Raw genomic sequence first — 25711 nt, 5'->3', positions numbered from 1 at the left:
ATCTTAGGAGACACATCAAAGGGGGTTCAAACACGATCTTCTTTTAAAAATTTTTGTGCCAACGCCGCCTTTCTCTCCCAAATTGAACCCAAATGTGTTGATGAAGCCATGAAAGATGATTCATGGATTATCGCAATGCAAGATGAATTGAATCAATTTGAGAGAAATGAGGTGTGGATGCTTTTTCCTAGGCCAAATGACCATTTAGTAATTGGTACTAAATGGGCCTTTAGAAACAAGCAAGATGAAAATGGTATCGTGGTTAGAAACAAGGCTAGATTAGTGGCCAAAGGTTTCAACCAAGAAGAAGGTATCGATTATGAAGAAACCTTCGCTCCTGTGGCTCGATTGGAAGCCATAAGAATGCTCCTTGCCTATGCTAGTAGTAATAATTTTAAATTATTTCAAATGGATGTTAAAAGCGCTTTTCTTAATGGATTTATTTCCGAAGAAGCCTATGTTGAACAACCTCCTGGATTTGAAAATAATAGTCACCCTAATCATGTGTTTAGATTAACTAAAGCTCTCTATAGTTTAAAACAAGCTCCAAGGGCTTGGTATGAGAGACTTGGTTCTTTTCTTATTGAAAATAATTTTTTTTTTTTTTTATTCGTAAATCTCTTTTTTTTGGTAAGTAAAAGTAAATTGATTATGCGTAACGTTTCTACAAATAGCTTTGTCTATACAAGTCATAGACAAAGTCAAGTAACTCATTGAGTACACATGTGGTAGTTATGACTACACATGTAGTAGACTTTAACTCCTAACTGTAACGAGCATGTTAAGATGTCCCAAGACTACCATTGGTTATAGCATTTAACATCATTGCCAAGATCTTTAGCTAATAGTAAAATTGAATTTGATAAAAATATCTCTTTCTCTTCGTGTAAAGTGCTCCATTTTGAGATTATGCTCCATGCATGATCTTGAGTCTCTAATAATCTCTGTCAAGAGCTGAGCATTGTTTGTGTGTTGACATTCAAAGATTCTGCTACATCTCTCCTTCCACATCCACCAAATAGCACATCTGAAAGTAACCTTTGCCAATTGTGTAAGAGGTCCTTTTCTTGAGAAACTTTGTATGAGGTCGTCTAATTCTTAATGCAAGTTTGGTTGCGGCAGCCTATTGAGCTCAAATCGCTGGAGAATCTCCTTCCATATCCATTTAGTATATTCACAAGCAAAATAGAGGTGGTCAATAGTTTCTTCTTGTTGCAAACAAAGGGAGCATCGGTTAACATGATAGATACCTCTTATCTTAATATTATCTATTGTAGGTAGTTTATTCAAAAGGGCCTGCCATGTACATAAGGAATGTCTCTGTGATCCCGGTCGATCCCATGTCCAACTGCTTGGGAGCCACTTGTTATTTCTTTGCCTAATTTGATTCCATGCGGATGTGGCACTAAATTTACCATTGTCATGAAGCCAAATAAGTACATCTGAAGGGTTGTTCCTGATTGGAATAGCTGTGATAGTCGGCCAAAGTGATAACATTTCAGGAGAAATAGGAGTAGGGAGACACCAGGTACCATTAGCAATGAACTCGGAAACCTTCCAATCTTTGGGAGCCCCAAGATCTTTTCGTATTCTGTCACCATATAATTGAAATATACTTTTCCCATTCACCCAAGGATCGTACCACATATTAGTATTAGTTCCAGTAGAGATTGCATAAGAAATGTGTTTGATTATCCAATTCATTGCCTTTAAAATTCCTTTCCAAGCTGCAGAGTGGTATGTTCTTGTTGAAATTTCCCAAATCGATTCCTTCGAAAGGTACCTAGCAGAAACCCATTGTGACCATAAGGAACATTTGTTTTGCAAAAGGTCCCACAATTGTTGTACCAAACATGCTTTATTCCACTCTCTAATATTTCTCAAGTTCAGCCCCCCTTCATCTTTCGGTTTACAGATGTTGTCCCAATTTACCATATGCATTGCCTTATCATTTGTACCATTCCAGAAGAAGTTCATTAATAGCCGTTCAATATCTTGGATAAGTCCAACAGGTAGAAGAAAAGCATTAGACCAATATATAGAGTAAGAGTACAATACCGAACGGATGAGTTCAAGTCGTCCTGCTTTTGATAGAAGCTTATTTTTCCAGGAAGAAATTCTATTCTTTATTTTTTGCAGGATAGGTTGACAGTGGGTTTTATGAATGCCAGTGGATATGAGTGGGAGACCCAGATAAGGAACTAGCAGACTTCCCTCATTAACCCCCAGAGTGTGTGTAATAAAGTCCTTGTCCTCAATGCAAGGACCCATATAGACTTTACTTTTTGCATGATTTAATTGAAGGCCAGAAACCATACCAAAGTCATTTAGAATAGTAGCTAGGTTCCTCACTGAAGTTGGATCATTCTGGAGAAATATAAGTAAATCATCTGCAAATGTTATGTGTGATATGTGAATAGAACCAGCATTTGGTACCTTAATACCGCCATTCAAGACTGCTTGTTCCAACATACAGCTAAGTCCTTCCATTGCAATAGTAAAGAGGTATGGAGAAAGTGGATCACCTTGTCGGATGCCATTCGTGCTCCCAAAAAAACCAATAGGTGAGTCATTAAAAAGTATCGAAAACTTTGGAGTTTCCAAGCAACTTTGAATCCAATTTACCCATTTCTGTGGGAAGTTCATATCGATGAGCATCTTATAGATAAAACTCCTATTAACTGAATCAAAGGCTTTCCGTAAATCAGCTTTAAAACATATTTTCGTCCCTCTTGCATTTGAGTGTAGGTCCTTTATCAAGTCATTAGCAAGCAGAATATTATGATGTATACTTCTCCCTTTGATGAAAGCTGCCTGATTTGGACTAATGATCTTGTGTATTACCTTTTGCATTCTATCTGCCAACACTTTGGAGATGATCTTGTAAATAAAGTTGCATAATGATATGGGTCGATAGTTTTCTAGTGAATCAGCCCCTGCATTCTTGGGAATTAAAGAAATAAAAGTGCAGTTCATATCTCTTAGAATACGGCCTGAAGAGAAAAAATGTTGGCAAGCCTTAATCACATCATTTCTAATAATAGACCATGCAGTTTGGTAAAATTCAGCTGGAAATCCATCTAGACCAGGGCTTTTATCCTTCGGTGACTTAAAGACAACTCTTACAATTTCATCATCTGTAATTGGGGCACTGAGGATTGAAATGTCATCCGAATCAAGCTTTCTAGTTGGCTCCACATGAATGTTATTAGGTTGCACCACTTGATTGAGTAAGGAATAAAAAAATCGCTCAGTGTATGCTTTAACTTCATCTAAATTCTCAATAAGATTACCATATTTATTGAAAATAATTTCATAAAAGGCAAGGTTGATACTACATTATTTATTAAGAACTTTGAAAATAATTTTCTCATTGTTCAAATTTATGTTGATGATATTATCTTTGGCTCTACGAATGAACCTCTTTGTGAATCCTTTGCCAAAACTATGAGTCTTGAATTCGAAATGAGTCTAATGAGAGAGTTAACATTCTTCTTAGGTCTACAAATCAAACAACTAAGCAATGACATCTTTATTAGTCAAACTAAATATGCTATGAGTTTACTAAAGAAGTTTAATATGAATAACTCAAAAGCTATTAACACTCCTATGAGCACTTCCACTAAGTTAGAAATTGATAAAAGTGGAGAAAGCTTCGATCAAAAAACCTACAGGGGTATGATAGGAAGTTTACTTTACCTCACTGCAACTAGACCAGACATAATGTTCAGTGTAGGACTTTATGCTAGATTTCAATCAAACCCTAAGATATCTCAACTCAAAGCAGTTAAAAGAATACTCAGATATCTTAATGGTACCACAAATCTAGGATTATGGTATCCAAAATCAGAGAAGCTTGAGTTAATTGCTTATGCTGATGCGGACTTCGCTGGCTATAGACTAGATAGAAAAAGCACATCAGGTACATGTCAATTCTTAGGACATGCCCTTGTTTCCTGGTCATCTAAGAAACAAAACTCGGTTGCACTATCAACAACCGAAGCAGAATATATTGCAGCAAGTGTATGCTGTGCACAAGTTGTTTGGATGAAAAATACCTTAGAAGATTATAAAGTTCATCTTCAAAATATTCCCATTAAATGTGATAACACAAGTGCAATATGCCTAACAAAAAACCCTATACAACACTCAAGAACAAAACATATTGACATCAGACATCACTTTATACAAGATCATGTTACGAATCATGATGTAATCATAGAATTCATTGATATGAAACATCAACTAGCTGATATCTTTACAAAACCTCTAAGTGAAGAACAATTTGATTTCATAAGAAGAGAATTATAAATGTTGATGTGTCCGAATACTTAAACTAGTTAAAATTATTTTTCGGACGTTATTGATTACTATTACATGCCTTGGTATCACTTGATCAAATAACATGTTAAAAATTATATGACAAATGTTTTTGGAAATTAGTAGCTTACTCATATCCGAATGCATTGAAAAGTTCATCTTATTTTCGGTTTGAATGCTAAAAATATGATTTTCCTGTACACTCTTATGAAAACCTTTGAAAAATGAGTTTTCTCCTTCAAGCAAAGAACTATAACATAACAAGGAGAAGAAATATTCAATGCATGTCAAGCCTTCCTTTATGTGTTTGATAACCTCTACCATGCTTTTTAAGAATGCTACCATGCTTTTTGTTGATGACAAAGGGGGAGAAATATATGAATTGATATGTTTGCTAATATATGAATTGATATGTTTGCTATCACTAATGATGATATGATCACTGATGCTGATATGTTTGATGATATGGTTGCTATCACTGATGCTATGATTAGGCCATACTTGCATCACCAAGAAATATATGATTGCCATATGCCTTGTATCAAGATATCAAACAAAAATTTGCATCGTACGAACTGATATCTTACCATGTGATGCAATGCTACACTTGCTAAAATATTTGAAATGTGTACATCATGTAATGATATCAAAATCTTGTTTCACAGCTTTACATGTCGATATCTTACAATATGATGAATTGCTACAATTACAATCATTCAAACTTGTTAAATTTGAAAATGTATGTCAAGCCTTGACATCATCTTCAAAGAGATACATTATGATAGGAATCATAATGGGAATATGTCTCTTGAATTTATAAAGTTTTTAAATTCAAGAAATATGGCATATTGACAGGGGGAGTTAAGGTTAACTCCATTATCAATTGATTGTCATCATCAAAAAGGGGGAGATTGTTGAATCTCAGATTTTGATGATGAAGTCAATTGACAATTGTTTGACTAATCAGTGTGTTGAGATAAGTGTGCAGGATTAACTACGATGAAAGTAAGACATGCAGCAGGAGTTGCGCGAGAGTCATGACAATGATCACGTTGGGAGTTCGAGAGCTCGACGGAAGTTCGGACAGTCGTCGGAGGTTCTGCGGGAACAAATCCGAGAAGTCCAGAAGCTTGCCAAAGGAGCTCGTCGGAACTTGCCAAGTGGATCGTCGCATTCCATGAGTTTGCCGGAAGTCCGCAGGAGAATCATCGAGGGTTCATCGGATGATCGACGGAAGTTCGCCGGAAACTCGCCGGAAGAAGCGAGTGACGCACCGAAGCAAGCTGCAGAATATGTCTTAGGAAATAATTGTAGTTAGCACTTTGATTAAGTTAGAAATGGGAGGTGATCCCATTAGCTTAATCTTGGGGCAATTGGGCCCTTGAAGAACTCAAATTGGGTCGAATGGTTCAACCCATTCGGACCCAGGTTGCTGTGGGAGGTGCAACCGCCCAGGCAGGGAGGTAGCACCGCCCAGGCTATGTCTCCCAGCAAGACTGGGCGGTGCAACCGCCCCAGCCAAGAGGTGCAACCGCCCAGGGCTCAGTCTCCGAGCGAGACTGGGCGGTGCAACCTCCTCTGTCAGGAGGTAGCACCGCCAGAGCTCAAGTTTCGAGCTCTGCCAGGCGGTGCAACCTCCCCAGTCAGGAGGTGCAACCGCCTGAGCTCGGTCTTTGAGCTTTGGCAGAGAGGTGCAACCACCCCTAACAGAGGTGGCACCACCCAGAGGCTCAGTCTTCGAGCTCTGCCAGGCGGTGCAACCTCTCCAGTCAGGAGGTGCAACCGCCTGATCCCGGAATTCCGGGATTTGATCGTTTTGAGCTCCAAATTTGAACTGGGTTGGGGCCTATAAATACCCCACCCATTCAGCACTGAAAAGATATAGAACTACACCGAATTCTTATTGGGAAATCATTGGGGGCGACATCATATGCGTAGCGGAAGAACAAGAAAACAAAATCCCCGATTCCCAAAATAATGTTCGTCATCGTGCGAAGATTGCTGCGCAAAAAATCCGCAAAACACAAAACTGCGTATAGAGATTGTGTTACCTAGGGAGATCATATATCCCTGTTTTCTTACAGATCCTTAGGAGAGGGTGAAGGAGGTCAAGCGTCCTCCTCTCTAGCGGTGATCCACACAGTAGGGTTGCGACGACGCTCCTCAAGACTCTAGGCCTACTCTGAGGTGGAGAGGGAGAGGAGAATAGGAAAGGCAAGCAAAGACTCTAGCCTATGAGGCTGTGAATCCCTCCTATTTATAGAGATCCCGTGTCAAACCCTAATGGGTCCTTCCCTAGTGGGTATTGGATCTACATCCAATAAGACAAGGGCTCCGTCGGATATCTCATATCCGAACCTCTACTCATCGCAATGCCTACCATATGTGTGTGACCCTCTAGGCCCAATATCGAGCTGGCAGTGAGTCATACCTGTCAGAACTCCTTCTAACTGAGTGAATTATTATCTCTGTAATAATTCACTTGACTCATCGACTACGGACGTACTAGGCCACTACGCCGTAGTCCCCAGACGATACAGGGGAATCCAATCCATTGGACCTGTCTGTCCTCAGTTACCATGTACTTATAGTCCCTCATCCATCTAATATCCTAGAGACCGTATATCAAGCATGGTGTTGTCAGACCCATACGGTTTCTACTCGAGTCTCGCTCTAATCGGATTCTCCCGGAGAACTCTTTCTCTCTCAACCCGAATGACCCTGGCCAGGGATTTGTCTGAGCAAGAACACATAGGATATTCCTCTCATGACGCCGAGAGTGGATGATCCTCTATTGACACTCAATAGCCCTCGTAAGGTCGACTACCACTCCCAATGACCAGCTGTACTAGATCTGGGGACAGCCAAACCTATAAGTCTGGTATCAAAGAGTGGAGCACTCATACAGGACATCCTTGGTGTCTCAAGTCTAAGGACCAGATACACCACTAGGACTACGGAATCGCTGTTTGACAATAAGGCATCATCAACCATCCAGCATTCCGTAAGCGGATCAATCAGTGAACTCATTCTCCAATGAGCACCTGTACTGTATCCCTAGTGTCCCTACACGAGCAGCTATGAGACCAACTGCATCCATCATATGGACGGGTATACAGCACACCAGTCTATCCGGTTATCATGATGTCCCTCTCGAGTAACCTATGACCGGGATTATTTAGGATATGTGTTTAAAGGTGAATCGATCTCATTATCGTGATCTCATCACGATCCGATTCCCATTGCACAAATCCAAGGACATCACAATATATATATGCATTTATGCAATAGTTATAAAGTGATATACGCCAAAATATAATAAGCAAAAAGATTATGTATCAAGTCACACGTGCCATCACTCACGTGATTGGCTTGCTGGGCACCTATGACTAGCAATTCTTGATCTTTTCTGTGATTCTAAGAGCTCAAATTTGTGTTAAGTCCAAAAGTTCTCCTCTTTCTGTTCTTCAAGTCTTGAGTTGTAAAGAGAGGAGAGAAAGGTTCTGTAAGGGTTGTCTCCTGAGCCCGTCAAAAGGAGTGAAACTGTAAAAGGGCAGTTGGCCTTCGCCTATTGAAGGAAGGCCTCTAGTTGACGTCGGTGACCTCGTCGGTGGAGGAAGCCAAAAGTGGAGTAGGTCAAGACTGACCGAACCACTCTAAATCTCTGGTTTGCTTTCATTTTGAGCACTTTATCATTACTGCAAACCTCCTACATAGCTACTGCTATCTGTGCTTTTACGAACAAGTTTCTAAGTTCTATTCTTTCCGAATCTGCATTCAGACTTAAATCAGTGTTTTCGTACGATCTCTACATTACGGTTTACACTTACGTTTCGATTCTATTTATAACTGCAAACTGTCTTCTGCGGTTTTACGAATGAGTTTCTATGCAGTTTACGTTTATGTCTTGATTCTGTTTATAACTGCAAACTGATTTCTGCGCTTTTAAGAACGAGTTTCTCTGCAGTTTATGTTTACATTCCATTTATAACTCCAAACTAACTTCTGCGCTTTTACGAACGAGTGTCTAAGTTCAAATCTTTCCGAATCTACGTTTTGACGTAAAACTGTGTTTAGACGCAAACTGCGCTTAGACGCAATCTACGCTTAAGACACAAACTGCGCTTAAACGCAAACTGTGCTTAGATGCAATCTGAGCTTCGACGCAATCTGCGCTTAGACGCAAACTACGCAAACTGCGCTTAGACGCAATCTGAGCCTAAGACGCAAACTGCACTTAGATGCAAACTGCGCTTAGTCGCAATCTGCATTTAGACGCAAACTGCATTTAGACACAAACTGAATTTAGACGCAAACTGTGTAAACTGCGCTTAGACGCAAACTGTGTTTAGACGAAAACTGTACTCAATCATAAGTAATCTTAGAATTGGCTTTTGCATCAAAATAGTTTCTATCAAACAAACGCAGCTTTCGTTTTTAATCGCTGAAAGATTTCCGCTGCACTAATTCACCCCCCCCCCCCCCCCCTTAGTGCTCTCGATCCTAACAATTGGTATCAGAGCCCGGTTAACTCTCAAACGGATTAAAACCCAAGAGAGATGGCTTACGCCGGAAACCAAGAGGGCCATTCCATTACACATCCACCCATGTTTAATGGGACGGACTACACCTATTAGAAGACCCGAATAAGGATATTCATTATTTCTATGGACGTTGAACTCTGGAATCTTGTCGAGAATGGTTTTTCAAAGTCTTCTCTTCCAATGATCGATTGGAACGATTCGGAGAAGAAGGCTTTCGCTCTTAATGCAAAGGCTATGAATGCCTTATTTTGCGCACTTGACAAAAATGAGTTTAATCGTGTTTCGATTTGTGAAACTGCATTTGATATTTGGCACACACTCGAGGTGACTCATGAAGGCACAAGTAGAGTGAAAGAGTCAAAAATCAATCTTTTGTTACACTCTTTTGAACTTTTTCGGATGAAACCGAGTGAGACTATTGGCGACATGTTTACCCATTTCACGGATGTTGTCAACGGTCTAAAAGGACTCAGAAAAAGTTTTTCCGATTTTGAGCTCGTAAATAAGATACTAAGATCCCTTCCTAAGAGTTGGGATCCTAAAGTCACTGCTATTCAAGAGGCAAAAGATCTAAACAACTTCCCTCTAGAAGAACTAATTGGGTCATTAATGACCTACGAGATTACTTGCAAAGCTCATATTGAGCAAGAAGACATCCTTCCAAAGAATAGGAAGGATATGGCACTTAGAACTTTGGAAGACCACTTGAGAGAAAACTCAAGTGATGAGGACTGTGACGATGACCTAACACTTCTAACAAGAAATTTTAAAAAGTTCATTAAAAGAAACAAGTTTAAGAATAATACTAAAAATAAACTTGAACCCAAGAAGGATCAAGTTATTTGCTATGAGTGCAAAAAGCCGGGACACTACAAGAGTGACTGTCCTCAAGCCAAGAAGAGAACAACAAAGAAGAAGGCGCTCAAAGCAACATGGGATGATTCGAGCGCGTCTGTAGAAGAGGAGTCTAACACCGAGCAAGTTGCTCATTACGCCTTAATAGCCATCGGAGAGGAGGTAACGAATTTATTAGATGCTGAGTTATCTTTCGATGAATTATTAAATGCCTTCCATGACTTATTTGATGAATGCATGATTATCAATAGAAAATACAAATTATTGAAAAAAGAACATGATAGTCTTACTTGTGATTTTGATAAGTTAAAAATTGAACATCATGATAGTTTAAATTCATGTATCAAATGTCATGATCTTGAAACTTTTCAAAAATAAAACCTGCTACTCAAGGACACCTTGAAGAAATTCGAGGTTGGTAGCAAGTCATTGAACATGATCCTTGCAAACAAGGGTCACGTTCCAAAAAGAAGTAGAATTGGATTTGTGAGAAGTCCTCACCTAAATCCAACCACCTTTATAAAAGGCCCCATCTTACATGTTCAACACCAAGCAAAATGTAACTTTTGTTGCAAAATTGGACACAAGACACTTTACTGTCCATTCAAGAAAATTAGTCCAAACAAATTGATTTGGGTTCCTAAAGGAACCATGATAAACTCTATGCAACATGATAAACAATGTAGATCTATCTTTGAGGCACCCAAAAGCAAATGGGTACCTAAAAATTATCCTTTCTTGTAGAAACCCACATCATCGCAAGCTAGGAGCAAGAGATGGTACCTTGATAGTGGATGCTCAAGACATATGACCTGAGATCCATCTCAATTCTCTAAGCTCACTAGCATAGACGAAGGCTATGTTACCTTCGGAGACAACAACAAGGGTAAAATCATTGGCAAAGGAACCATAGGTAACAAATCCAACTTCTTTATTGAAAATATTTTATTAGTTGATGGTTTAAAACATAACCTCTTGAGCATTAGTCAATTATGTGATAAAGGATACACTGTCAAATTCGAATCTAATGCTTGCATCATTGAAAAACCACATAAGAACATGTCTATGATTGCATTAAAACAAAATAACGTATACACTATTGACATCAATAATTTATGTGATGATATATTTCTTAACCAATCTAAATATACATTAGAATTGTTAAAACGATTTAACATGGATAATTGAAAAGTAATAAACACCCCTATGAGTACTGCGACTAAGTTAGATATGGATGAAAATAGTAAAAATTTCGATCAAAAAACATATAGGGGAATGATAGGTAGTCTACTCTACCTCACCACGACTAGATCGGATATTATGTTTAGTGTAGGACTTTGCGCTAGGTTTCAATCAAATCCTAAATTATCTCATCTTAAAAGTGTTAAAAGAATATTTAGGTATCTTAAAGGAACTCCAAATCTAGGATTGTGGTATCCAAAATCTGAAAAATTCGATTTAATAACTTTATGCAGATACCGATTTTGGCGAATGTAGGATAGATAGAAAAAGTACATCCGGAACATGCCAATTTTTAGGACATGCACTTGTTTCTTGGACTTCCAAGAAACAAAATTCAATTGCACTATCTACGGCGGAAGCTGAATACATTGCTGCAAGTGCATGCTGTGCACAAGTTGTTTTAATGAAATATACATTAGAAGACTATGGAATTCACTTTAAAAATATTCCCATAAAATGTGATAATACTAGTGTCATATGTCTTACTAAAAATCCAATTCAGCACTCTAGAACTAAGCACATCGACGTTAGGCATCATTTCATACGCGATCATGTCCTTAACAATAATGTTGTTCTAGAATTCATTGACACAAAGCATCAATTAGCAGATATATTTACAAAAGCTTTGAATGAAGACCAATTTGAATTCATTAGAAGGGAATTAGGTATGTTAAATTGTCCCTAAGAATAAACTTGTTTGAATGGATTTTTCGTAAAGTTTTTCATCCTCTCTCCATTCCTCGGTGAATTTGATCCTTCTCTTTCGATTCTATATGACACGTTAAATTACCTTATCCTATCTTGAGTCAAACACCGCTCCCATCTGATCAAGATTAATGATTTTATGATATTTTGTGAATCTCGAAATTGATTTTGATGGCTTGATTATGAGTTTCAAGTTGACGATTTAAATTTGAATGAGTTTGTATTCGAATTATGATCTTGACTTATTGGAGTTACTACTTGAAATTTTTTTTAATCACAATCTCTTCCTTGTACACCTACAATTTTTGTTATTTATAGAAAGAAGAGATTTGATAAAATGGATGAATGCTGAATTTTCCTTTAAGATGAACTCTGCGTAAATATTTTAGCATACTTAATTTTGGATGATGAATTTTTGTATGATCAATGCTGAATTCCTGATGTTATAATCACAAATTATATGCTTCAAGTCTCATTCCCTTTTTTGTTGATGACAAAGGGGGGGAGAAGTGATGACTAAGTGATGACTTATACAATTTCGATAGCATGACTTAATGAAAATGTCTTATGCGCATCGATAACATGACTTATATGAATTACAAAAGCTTGTGTGATATGAATGTCTTATATACCTTGCAAAATCTTTGAGAATATCGCAAGATTGATTGATCATATTGAAAGCATGCCTTACATTTATATCATGAAATTCATGTTGAAAATCTTCATCTCCTGTCGTAGTAAAAATTGTCTCTTATCATTTGACTTGAAAATAATTTTCATCGAAGTTTCGTATTTACTTATGCTTAATGAGAATAACGATAAGTTCAATGGTTAGAACTTATCGGTTTATGCTTGAATTCAATGGGATGGAATTCAAGTGTTTTTATCTTCTCATAATATGGCATATAGATAGGGGGAGTTATATTTAACTCCGTCATCATTTGATTGTCATCATCAAAAAGGGGGAAGATTGTTAAATCTCGGATTTTGATGATAAAATCAATTGATGGGTTAATTGATCTAATCCATATTATTGAGTTAAGTATGCAGGATTAACTACGATAACCAAAAAACACAAAGCAAGAATACCGGAGTCCAGTTCGATGGACGTTTGAGAGTCCGAAGAATCGTCGGAGATGCTGCCGGAACCAACCGAGAAGAAATCGGGAACCTGTCGAAATTTTCGGAAGTTCACCGACGAGATCGTCGGAGGTTCACGGAGATCACCGAGAAGGCTTAGCTACTCTATAAAGTCATCACAAGATCGGGAGCTTGCTGGGAGTCCGTCGGAAGAAGTTCGTCGGAAAGCTCGCTGGAATAAGACTCGACGTTCGCGGTTGAAAACTTGCATAGAATGTTTTTAGTTATGTAGTTCACTTGTAATTAGGATTAGGATTAAGAGATAATCCTATATCTTGGTTAGGGGCCAACTGGGCCCAAAATTAGATTTGGTTTAGGCTAAATTTAAAGCCCAACCAGTGAACCGGAGAGCCAAGCGGTGGCACCGCCCAACACCCGAGAGCTAGGCGGTGGCAGCACTTGGGCTGAGCGGTGACACCGCCTGGGCTGGACGGTGGCACCGCTTGGCTGGGCGATGTTAGGACTCTAACTAGGAGAGTCCGAATTGAGAGGGACATTCATGTAAAACCTACCTAAGCCGACCCCTATTAATTATTGAATCTCGTATTTTGATGATGAAACTACTTGATATATGTTTATGATTTAATCTGCATTTTGAGTGATGCAGGATGCTTCGATCAGGATGAGACAATTAAAGCAGGAAAATCATGTTGTGCCGAAGGAACATGTTAGAAGATTGGACATCGGGCCGGTGGATCGGTCGACGTATCGACAGAAAGCTTCGGGCCATGGACTCGGGCATCGGGCCAAGAAGAGCAGGTATTGTGCCAAGGATATCAGAGTTGCGGAGTCAACTGGCCGATTGGGCAATAGGCTGTAGGAGAGGACGATGCACTGAAGAATCAGACGAAGCGTCGAGGGACCAATGACATGCCGAACAACTTGGTAAATTGCCTAGGATTAATTGTCTCGATCGAAGTTTTGTTTTAAGTGTGCAGGATTAACTATGATGGAATAAAGACATGCAGCAGGAGTTACGCCGAAGTCAAAACAATGATCACGTTGGGAGTTCGAGAGTTCGACGGAAGTTCGAACAGTCTTCGGAGGTTCTACGGGAACAAATCCGATAAGTCCATAAGCTTGCCAAAGAAGCTCGTCGAAACTCTTCAAGTGAATCGTCGCAAGTCCAAGAGTTTGTCAGAAGTCCGCAGGAGCATCACCGAGGGTTCATCGGATGATCAACGGAAGTTCGCCGGAAGAAGCGATTGACGCACCGGAGCAAGTTGCAGTAAATGTCTTAGGGAATATGGTAGTTAGCACAATGATTAAGTTGGAAATGGGAGGTGATCCCATTAACTTAATCTTGGGGCAATTGGGCCCCTGAAAAACCCAAATTGGGCCGAATGGATCAACCCATTCAGACCCCGATTTCTGCTAGGTGGTTGAACCACCCAAGGCAGGAGGTTGCACCACCTGGGCTCAGTCTCCGAGCGAGACTGGGAGGTGCAACCGCTCTAGCCAGGCGGTGGCACCGCCTGGGCTCAGTCTCCGAGCGAAATTGGGCAGTGCAACCTCCCCTGACAGAAGGTGGCACCACTTGAGCTCGGTCTTCGAGCTCTGCCAGGCGGTGCAACCGCCTCAGTCATGAGGTGCAACCGCCTGAGCTCGGTCTTCGAGCTATGGCAGGAGGTGCAACCACCCCTGACAGGAGGTAGCACCGCCCAGAGGCTCAGTCTTCGAGCTCTGCTAGGCGGTGCAACTGCCTCAGTCAGGAGGTGCAACCACCTGATCCCGGAATTCTGGGAATTGACAGTTTTGAGCTCCAAATTTGAACTGGGTTGGGGCCTATAAATACCCCACCCATTCAGCACTAAAAGGGCATGAACTTACACCGAAATCTTGATCTTTTTCTATGATTCTTAGAGCTCAAAATTGTTGTAAAGGCCAAAAGTTCTTCTCCCTCTTTTCTTCCAAGTTCTGAGTTGTAAAGAGAGGAGAGAAAATTCTGTAAGGATTGTCTCCTAAGCCCGTCAAAAGGAGTGAAACTGTAAAATGGTGGTTGGCCTTCGCCTATTGAAGGAAGGCCTCTAGTTGATGTCGGAGACCTCGTCGGTGGAGGAAGCCAAAAGTGGAGTAGGTCAAGATTGACCGAACCACTCTAAATCTTGGTTTGCATTTACTTTGAGCATCTTGTCTTTACTGCAAACCTCCTCAACAGCTTACTACCTTTTGTGTTTTTACGAACGTGTTTCAAAGTTCAGTGCTTTCCGAATCGGGGTTTAAGATGCAAATCAGTTTTATCGTACGAACGTCGTATTTCAGTTTGCGCTTATATTCTGATTTCCATCATAACTGCAAACTGCGTTCATATCTTTGCTACATCTCTCCTAGTCAAAAGTTGAAGTGATTGATGAATCGACTTTCTTACCATAATCACTTCTATCGAACGAACGCAGTTTTTGATTTTAATCGCAGAAGGTTTTTTCGCTGCACTAATTCACCCCCCCCCCCCCTCTTAGTGCTCTTGATCCTAACAATTGGTATCAGAGCCCAGTATTTCTCATTTCAGATTTACACCCGAGAGAAATGGCTCTTCATGGCTTTCAAGAGGGCTTATCAGTTGTTCGTCCACCGTTGTTTAACGGATTGGACTACACTTATTGGAAAACTCGAATGAGAGTTTTCTTGATTTCTATGAATTTGGATTTATGGAATATCATTGAAAACGATTTTCAACTTCCCTCTAAACCGATGAACGAATGGTCTGTTAGGGGGGGTGAATTAATGCAGCGGAAATCTTTCAGCGATTAAAAACGAAAGCTGCATTCGTTTGATAAAAACTATTTTGATGCAAAAGCCGATTCTAAGAATACTTATGATTAAGTGTAGTTTATGTCTAAACACAGTTTGCGTCTAAGTGCAATTTATGCAGTTTGCAGTTTGCGTCTAAATGCAGATTGCGTCTAAGCGCAGTTTGCATCTAAGTGCAGTTTGCGTCTAAGCTCAGATTGCGTTTAAGCGTAGTTTGCATCTAAGCGCAGTTTACGTCTAAACTCAGATTGCGTCTAAGCGCAGTTTGCGTCTAAGCGCAGATTGCGTTTAAGCGCAGTTTGCGTCTAAGCGCAGTTTACGTCTAAAATCAGATTGCGTCTAAGCGCAGTGCAGTTTGCGTCTAAACGTAATTTTACGTCTAAACATAGTTTTACGTTTAAACGTAGTTTTACGTCTAAATGCAGTTTGCGTCTAAACGCAGTTTTACGTCTAAACGTAGTTTTATGTCTAAACGCAGTTTGCGTCTAAACGCAGTTTTACGTCTAAACGTAGTTTTACGTTTAAAAGTAGTTTACGTCTAAAACACAGTTTTATGTCTAAACACAATTTTAAAGGGATCTGAACTTAGAAACTTCGTTCATAAAAGCGCAGAAGACAGTTTTGCAGAATCAAAAAGTAAACGTAAACTGTAATGTATGAAAACACCGATTTACGTCTGAATGCAGATTCGGAAAGATCAGCACTTAGAAACTTGTAAAGGCGCAGAGAGCATTAGCTATGTAGGAGGTTTGCAGTAATGATAAAGTGCTCAAAATAAACGCAAACCAGAGATTTAGAGTGGTTCGGTCAGTCTTGACCTACTCCACTTTTGGCTTCCTCCACCGACGAGGTCACCGACGTCAACTAGAAGCCTTCCTTCAATAGGCGAAGGCCAACTACCCTCTTACAGATTCACTCCTTTTGACGGGCTTAGGAGACAACCCTTACAAAAGTTTTCTCTCCTCTCTTTACAACTCAAACTTGAAGAATAGAAAGAGGAGAACTAGCAGTTTTGAGCTCTAAGAAACACAGAAAGATAGCAAGATTTCGAGTGTGTGTTATATACTTTCAGTGCTGAATGGGTGGGGTATTTATAGGCCCCATCCCAGTTCAAATTTGGAGCTCAAAACGATCAAATCCTGGAATTCCGGGATCAGGCGGTTGCACCGCCCAGTCTCGCTGGGAGGCTTAGCCCAGGCGGTGCCACCTCCTGGCCTAGGCGGTTGCACCTCCTGGTGCAATCAGGGTCCGAATGGTTAGCTCCATTCGGCCCAATTTCAGTCTTTCAGGGGCCCAATTGCCCCAAGATTAAGCTAATAGGATCACCTCCCATTTTCCAACTTAATCAATGTGCTAACTACGATTAGATCTAAGACAATTTCTGCAGCTTTGCTTCGGTGCGTCAATCGCTTCTTCCGGCGAGTTTCCGGCGAACTTCCGTCGATCATCCGATGAACCCTCGGTGATGCTCCTGCGGACTTCCGGCAAACTCCTGGACTTTGTGACGATCCACTTGGCGAGTTTCGACGAGCTTCACTTGGCAAGCTTCTGGACTTCTCGGATCTGTTCTCGCAGAACCTCCGATGACCGTCCGAACTTCCGTCGAACTCTCGAACTCCCAACGTGATCATGAACTTGACTCCGGCGCAACTGCTGCTGCTTGTCTGACTTTCATCGTAGTTAATCCTGCACATGTAAACAAACTTCGATCGAGACAATTAATCCTAAGCAATTAACCAAGTTGTCCGGCATGTCATTGGTCCCTCGACGCTTCGTCCGATTCTTCGGCGTATCGTCCTTTCCTGCAGCCTATTGCCCAATCGGCCAGTTGACTCCGCAACTCCGATATCCTTGGCACAATACCCGCTCTTCTTGGCCCAATGCCCGAGTCCATGGCCCGAAGCCTTCTGTCGATACGTCGACCGATCCACCGGCCCGACGTCCAATCTTCTGACGTCCAATCTTCTAACATGTTCATCATGAATACTTTTTTTTTTGGTAAGTAAAAGTAAATTGATTATGTGTAAAGTTTCTACAAATAGCTTTATCTATACAAGTCATAGACAAAGCCAAGTAACTCATAGAGTGCGAATGCGATAGTTATGACTACACATGTTGTAGACTATAACTACCTGTGGGTACATTATTTGGCATCATTCCTAAGATCTTTAGCTAATAGCAAAATTAAATTTGATAAAAATATCTTTTTCTCTTCGGGTGAAGTGCTCAGTTTTGAGATCATGCTCCATACAGGATCTTGAGTCTCTAATAATCTCTTTCAAGAGCTGAGCATTGTTTGTGTGTTGACATTCAAAGATTCTATTACATCTCTCCTTCCACATCCACCAAATAGCGCATCTGAAAGTAACCTTTGCTAGTTATGTAAGAGGCCCTTTTCTTGAGAAACATTGTATAAGGTCGCCTAGTTCTTGGTGCAAGTTTGGTTGCGGCAGTCTATTGAGTTCAAATCGTTGGAGAATCTCCTTCCATATCCATTTTGTATAATCACAAGCAAAATAGAGGTGGTCAACAGTTTCTTCTTGTTGCAAACAAAGGGAGCATCGGTTAACATGATAGATACCTCTTCTTTTCATATTGTCTATTGTAGGTAGTTTATTGAGAAGGGCCTGCCATGTACATAAGGAGTGTCTTTGTGATCCCGGTCGATCCCATGTCCAACTGCTTGGGACCCACTTGTTATTTCTTTGCCTAATTTGATTCCATGCGGATGTGACACTAAATTTGTCATTGTCATGAGGCCAAATAAGTGTATCTGAAGAGTTGTTCCTGATTGGAATAGCTATGATAGTCGGCCAAAGTGATAACATTTCGGGAGAAATAGGATTAGGGAGACACCAGGTACCATTAGCAATGAACTCGGAAACCTTCCAATCTTTGGGAGCCCCAAGATCTTTTCGTATTCTGTCGCTATATAATTGAAATATACTCTTCCCATTCACCCAAGGATCGTACCACATATTAGTACTAGTTCCAGAAGAGATTGCATACGAAATGTGTTTGATTAGCCAATTCCTTGCCTTTAAAATTCCTTTCCAAGCTGTAGAGTGGTATGTTCTTATTGAAATTTCCTAGATTGATTCCTTTGAAAGATACCTAGCAGAAACCCATTGTGACCATAAGGAACCTTTGTTTTGCAAAAGATCCCACAATTGTTGTACCAGGCATGCTTGATTCCAATCTCTAGTATTTCTCAAGTTTAGCCCCCCTTCATCTTTCGGTTTGCAAATGCTATCCCAATTTACCATATGCATTGCCTTATCATTTGTGTCATTCCAGAAGAAGTTCATTAATAACCGTTCAATATCTTGGAGAAGTCCGGCAGGCAAAAGAAATGCATTACACCAATATATAGAGTAGGAGTGCAATACAGAACGGATGAGTTCGAGTCGTCCTGCTTTTGATAGAAGCCTATTTTTCCAAGAAGAAATTCTATTCTTTATTTTTTGCAGGATAGGCTGACAGTGGGTTTTGTGAATGCCTGTGGATATGAGTGGGAGACCCAAATAAGGAACTGGCAGGCTTCCCTCACTAACCCCCAAAGTTTGTGCAATAAAGACCTTATCCTCAATGTAAGGGCTCATATATACTTTACTTTTCGCATGATTTAACTGAAGTCCAGAAACCATACCAAAGTCATTCATAATAGTAGCCAGGTTCTTTACTGAAGTTGGATCATTTAGGAGAAAGATAAGTACCCAATGCTGCCATTTAAGATGCAGTCTTAAATGGCAGCATTGGGTACCTTAATGCTGCCATTTAAGACTGCATGTTCCAACATACAGCTAAGTCCTTCCATCGCAATAGTAAAGAGATACGGAGAGAGTGGATCACCTTGTTGGATGCCATTCGTGCTCCCAAAAAAACCAATAGGTGAGCCATTAAAGAGTATCGAAAACTTTGGAGTTTCCAAGCAAGATTGAATCCAATTAACCCATTGCTGTGGGAAGTTCATATCGAAGAGCATCTTATAGATAAATTTCCTATTAACTGAATCAAAGGCTTTCCGTAAATCAGCTTTAAAACATATTTTTGTCCCTCTTGCTTTTGAATGCAAATCTTTGACCAAGTCATTAGCAAGCAAAATGTTATGATGTATACTTCTCCCTTTGATGAAAGCAGCTTGATTTGGGCTAATGATCTTATGTATTACCTTTTGCATTCTATTTGCCAATACTTTGGAGATGATCTTGTAAATAAAGTTGCATAATGATATGGGTCGATAGTTCTCTAGTGAATCAGCCCCTGCATTCTTCGGGATTAAAGAAATAAAAGTACAATTCATCTCTCTAAGAATTTGACCTGAAGAGAAAAAATGTTGGCAAGCCTTGATCACATCATTTCCAATAATAGACCAAGCAGTTTGGTAAAATTCAGCTGGAAATCCATCTGGACTTGGGCTTTTGTGCTTTGGTGACTTAAAGACAACACATACAATTTCGTCGTCTGTAATTGAGGCATTGAGGATTGAAATAGCTTCCGAATCAAGTTTTCTAGTCGGCTCCACATGAATGTTATTATTTTTCCCAGCTTGATTGAGTAAGAATAAAAAAATTGCTCTGTGTGTGCTTTAACCTCATCTAAATTCTCAATAAGATTATCATCTTTATCTCTGCATTTGCTGATACGGTTAATAGCCCTTCGAGTAGCAATTGAAGCATAGAAAAATTTAGTATTGGAATCTCCTAGTGTAAGCCAATGTTGTCGAGACTTCTGCTTTGCAAAACTTTCCTCCTGTTTTAAGGCTTGCATGAAGTTATTTCTAGCTTCTGTCTCTTTGTAGATAATATTCTCATCATTTGGCTGAAGTTGCAGCTCATGTTGCAATGACATTAGTTCCTTCCTGCAAAATTGAACTGTGGTGGTAATATTGCCAAAGGTATTTGTATTCCACTCCTTTAGTGCTGCTTTACAGGATTTGAGCTTTTGACATAAGATGTAAGGGGGGGATCCATGCACGTTAACATTCCAAGCAGATCTGATAACATCAAGAAATTGAGGATGAGTACTCCATATGTTAAAGAATCTAAACGGTTTCTTGCCTCTTGGTGTCGCTTTGTCTGCGTGTATATACATTAAAGAATGGTCAGAAAACAAAGGAGCACCATACTCAAGAAGTGAATCTGGGTAAACTGTTAACCATTCATGATTAATCAAACACATATCAAGTCGAGCCATTATTTTTCTGTTAGCTGCATCTTGATTACTCCAGGAGAGCCAATTACCCATAGATTTCATATCAAACAAAGCTGCAGTGTCAATGTAATCATTAAAACTTTGAAGCTGGCTTTCTGAAAGTTGTCTACCCCCCTCTTTTTCATTTGTGTACCGAACAGTATTCATCATGAATACTTGCAACATGTTATCATGAACATATGCATAAACTTATGCATCACATGTCATGTCATCAACATACTTTCATCAACATACTTCTCCCCCTTTGTCATCAACAAAAAGGATAAGTATCACAATCAAGTGTTTGTGATATTGGTTCAACTCATTGCATGAAAAACATAATATCAAGTTTTATCATCATGCAATTTTGCTAGAAAATATAGCAAGTTTTATAGCATACAAGATAGCACTTGGTATGAAAATTAGAGATGTTCAAGATAGCAAGTTCTACATCATGCAAGCTAGCAAATTAGAGATGTTCAAGAACGCAACTCTTCCTTCTTGAAATATGAAAATTTTGTCCACTTTGCTAGATGCGCAAGTTAGCATGTTTTGCTTCTTGAGATAGGCAAGATAGCACCTTTGTTCTTTTTGTTTCTTAAGATGTTCAAGATAGCAATTTCTTCTCTTTTGAGAAGTGAAAATTTGCTTTCTTCTTGAATTGTGCATGCAAGTTATCTCCTCCTTAGTCATTGTCAAAAAGAAGGGAAAACCCTTTCTGTCAATTTCTAAATCATGACAAAGGTGAGTAATCATTCTTATTTCAAAATTCCATAATTGAGATAAACCTTGAATTCAAATCAAGGCAATTTTAATCAAGGTTCATATCATATGTAATACATTACGTAGAAAGCATAAGTATTGCTTGCATCATTTTAGCAACAAATCGTAGCATTTCATCATATGGCAAGATATCATCAAGTAGAATTACGATGCAAGTTCTTGATATCTTAACATGATGAAAATTCAAATATGGCTCTTATAGTATCAATTCATATATTTCTCCGCCTTTATCATCAACAAAAAGAGAAGTAGCTCTAGCTATTTTAAAATATATGCAAGTTTTTATAACATGAAGCTATATTTTCATCACAACATATAAGCACAAAAGCAAAGCAAGATTCTTAGGTTCAATCATGGCAATTCAACACTTGCTTCATGTGCAAGATTGCACTTGCTTTTCTTTGCATGTTCTAACTAGCAAAAGCTTTCTCCCCTTTGTTTTTGTCGAAAAGAAGGGAGAAATCAATGGCCAAAAATTTTTAATTATTATACAGGCCATATTACAAAATCTTGTCATGATATCAAGAAAGTTTTTTTTGGTAAGTAAAAGTAAATTGATTATGTGTAAAGTATCTACAAATAGCTTTATCTATACAAGTCATAGACAAAGCCAAGTAACTTATAGAGTGCGAATGCGATAGTTATGACTACACATGCTGTAGACTATAACTACTTGTGGGTACATTATTTGGCATCATTCCCAAGATCTTTAGCTAATAGCAAAATTAAATTTGATAAAAATATCTTTTTCTCTTCGGGTGAAGTGCTCGGTTTTGAGATCATGCTCCATACAGGATCTTGAGTCTCTAATAATCTCTTTCAAGAGCTGAGCATTGTTTGTGTGTTGACATTCAAAGATTCTATTACATCTCTCCTTCCACATCCACCAAATAGCGCATCTGAAAGTAACCTTTGCTAGTTGTGTAAGAGGCCCTTTTCTTGAGAAACATTGCATAAGGTCGTCTAGTTCTTGGTGCAAGTTTGGTTGCGGCAGTCTATTGAGTTCAAATCGTTGGAGAATCTCCTTCCATATCCATTTTGTATAATCACAAGCAAAATAGAGGTGGTCAACAGTTTCTTCTTGTTGCAAACAAAGGGAGCATCGGTTAACATGATAGATACCTCTTCTTTTCATATTGTCTATTGTAGGTAGTTTATTGAGAAGGGCCTGCCATGTACATAAGGAGTGTCTTTGTGATCCCGGTCGATCCCATGTCCAACTGCTTGGGACCCACTTGTTATTTCTTTGCCTAATTTGATTCCATGCGGATGTGGCACTAAATTTGCCATTGTCATGAGGCCAAATAAGTGTATCTGAAGAGTTATTCCTGATTGGAATAGCTATGATAGTCGGCCAAAGTGATAACATTTCGGGAGAAATAGGATTAGGGAGACACCAAGTACCGTTAGCAATAAACTCGGAAACCTTCCAATCTTTGGGAGCCCCAAGATCTTTTCGTATTCTGTCGCCATATAATTGAAATATACTCTTCCCATTCACCCAAGGATCGTACCACATATTAGTACTAGTTCCAGAAGAGATTGCATATGAAATGTGTTTGATTAGCCAATTCCTTGCCTTTAAAATTCCTTTCCAAGCTGTAGAGTGGTATGTTCTTATTGAAATTTCCCAGATTGATTCCTTTGAAAGATACCTAGCAGAAACCCATTGTGACCATAAGGAACATTTGTTTTGCAAAAGATCCCACAATTGTTGTACCAGGCATGCTTGATTCCAATCTCTAGTATTTCTCAAGTTTAGCCCCCCTTCATCTTTCGGTTTGCAAATGCTATCCCAATTTACCATATGCATTGCCTTATTATTTGTGCCATTCCAGAAGAAGTTCATTAATAACCGTTCAAGAAGGACATGATCTATTCAACAAATCCTTTTAATAGGGCAAAGGAATTATATAACCAAGAATCATGATTAAAATATTTCAATATCATAGATCAAGTCATGATTCGTGATTCATCATAAAGCAAATTAATTTTCAGTCATCACATAAGGCATTTAAAGAATTTTTTGAAACATAGAAGAATGATTAATTTAAGCATGTAATGTTTCAATCAAAATTAAGTCATGAATATCAATACTTTCATATTGTGAGTATCAATTCATGAATACCAAAAGATATTATTTGTGATTTCAATTTTGCAAGATCATGATTATGATTTAGACATAACTTATTCAAATCAAATCGTCAACTTGAAACTAATAATCAAGTCATTAAAATTAATTTCAAAATTCATAAAATATCATGAAATCAAAAGACAAGTTGCATTTCATTTGAAGAACTCCTTTTTGATAAATGTAGGGAGCATAATGAATGATCTTGATTTATAAAGAGCTTCATGTTATAATTATCAAGATCATGATTTTAATAATTATTCTCTTTAGCAAAGAATCACAAAAGCACTTTATTTTTGCATAAGAAATCTCATTGTATTATGATTTATAAATTCTTTTTCTGCACATGAATCATAGGAGATATGTATGTGACACAAATCTTTGCAAGCAAAGACACTATCATTCATATTTCAAGATGGAATTTATAAGCAGGAATCATTTCATCAAATCCATTTTAGAAAAATATTTTTCATAAGTGTATGAGAAAATCCTATTGTTAGGATACCAATTTTTAAGTGAATCCGAAAATGAAATTAGTACTTTCATGCATTCGGATAAGATTTTGCTATAGATTTTCAAGTTCAATTATGAAGATAAAACATGCTCATGATCATAAAAATTTATGTATCCAAAACATATAATTTCCAACATGTTATAGTGTAAAATCATCATGGCAATTAAGTATTTTGAACATTGAATCAAGAATGTCCGAAAAATAATCTTAACACGTTCATGCATTCGAGCACATTTTTGCCATAGTTTTTCAAATATACTCATGAGAATAACACATGCTTATCATCGGCTTAAAATCTCATGCATAAAATTATTAATCAAAATATTTAATTTCATCATTATGCATTTCTTCAAATCAAACATGATCTTTAATCAAAATCGAGAAATAACAATGGAACTCAACGTAATACACATTATTACTTCTTAACCATGATTTCATATTTTCAATCAAGATCATTTTATTTGTTTATCATAAAATATGCAATATTATCATTTTCGAAATTACTTAGTATGATCATAATAATTTTTTTTTTAACATGTAATTTTTAAGAAAATTAATTCTAAACTAAAAGAGAAAAATACATCATGAAAGCATCAAGTAATTTCAAAATAAATTAGGGGGATTTCGATTACCTCATCATTGTAGGCTGTTAAGGCGTAGTTTGCCGCCTTGCTTTTGTTGACTTTTTCTTCTTCGGAGGAGCTCGATTCATCCCAATTTTTGTTCTTCTTCTTGCGTTCAAAGCAAGTAGTTCCGTTCTTTTTACTTTTTAATTTTTGTTTCATTTGTAGTTTAAGTTCACCATCACTTGAGCTTATGCTCGAGTGGTCTTCAAATGTTCTATGTCCCAAATCCTTCCTGTTCTTTGGAAGGTGGTTCTCAAGTTCTTCACGTGCATTGCACATCATTTCATATGTGATCAATGAACCAATTAGTTCTTCAAGTGGAAATTGGTTCAAGTTTTTCGATTCTTGAATAGCAGTTACTTTTGAATCCCAAGTTTTAGAAAGTGAGCGCAAAACTTTGTTAACGAGTTCAAAATCCGAAAAGCTTTTACCAAGTGATTTTAAACCATTGACGACATCCGTAAAACGGGTGTACATGTCAACAACGGTTTCGCTTGGTTTCATATGAAACAGCTCGAAATCATGTAGTAAAATATTAACTTTCGAGTCTTTGACTCTACTAGTTCCCTCGTGCGTAATTTCAAGAGCGCGCCAAATATCGAAAGCCGTTTCGCACAAAGAAACCCGATTGAACTCATTTTTGTCCAAAGCACAAAATAAGGCATTCATAGCCTTTGCGTTTAAAGAAAAATACTTCTTCTCTAAAACCGACCATTCGTTCATCGGTTTAGAGGGAAGTTGAAAACCGTTTTCAACGATATTCCATAAATCTAGATTTAGAGAAATCAAGAAAACTCTCATTCGAGTTTTCCAATAAGTGTAGTCCAATCCGTTAAAGAACAGTGGACGAAAGATCGAAAAGCCCTCTTGAAGAGCCATTTCTCTCGGGTGTAAATCCGAAATGAGA

The sequence above is a fragment of the Musa acuminata genome, chromosome BXJ3-2 (genome assembly GCF_036884655.1).
Source record: "Musa acuminata AAA Group cultivar baxijiao chromosome BXJ3-2, Cavendish_Baxijiao_AAA, whole genome shotgun sequence".
Taxonomy (NCBI): domain Eukaryota; kingdom Viridiplantae; phylum Streptophyta; class Magnoliopsida; order Zingiberales; family Musaceae; genus Musa; species Musa acuminata.
Note: the sequence above shows the minus strand (reverse complement) of the source record.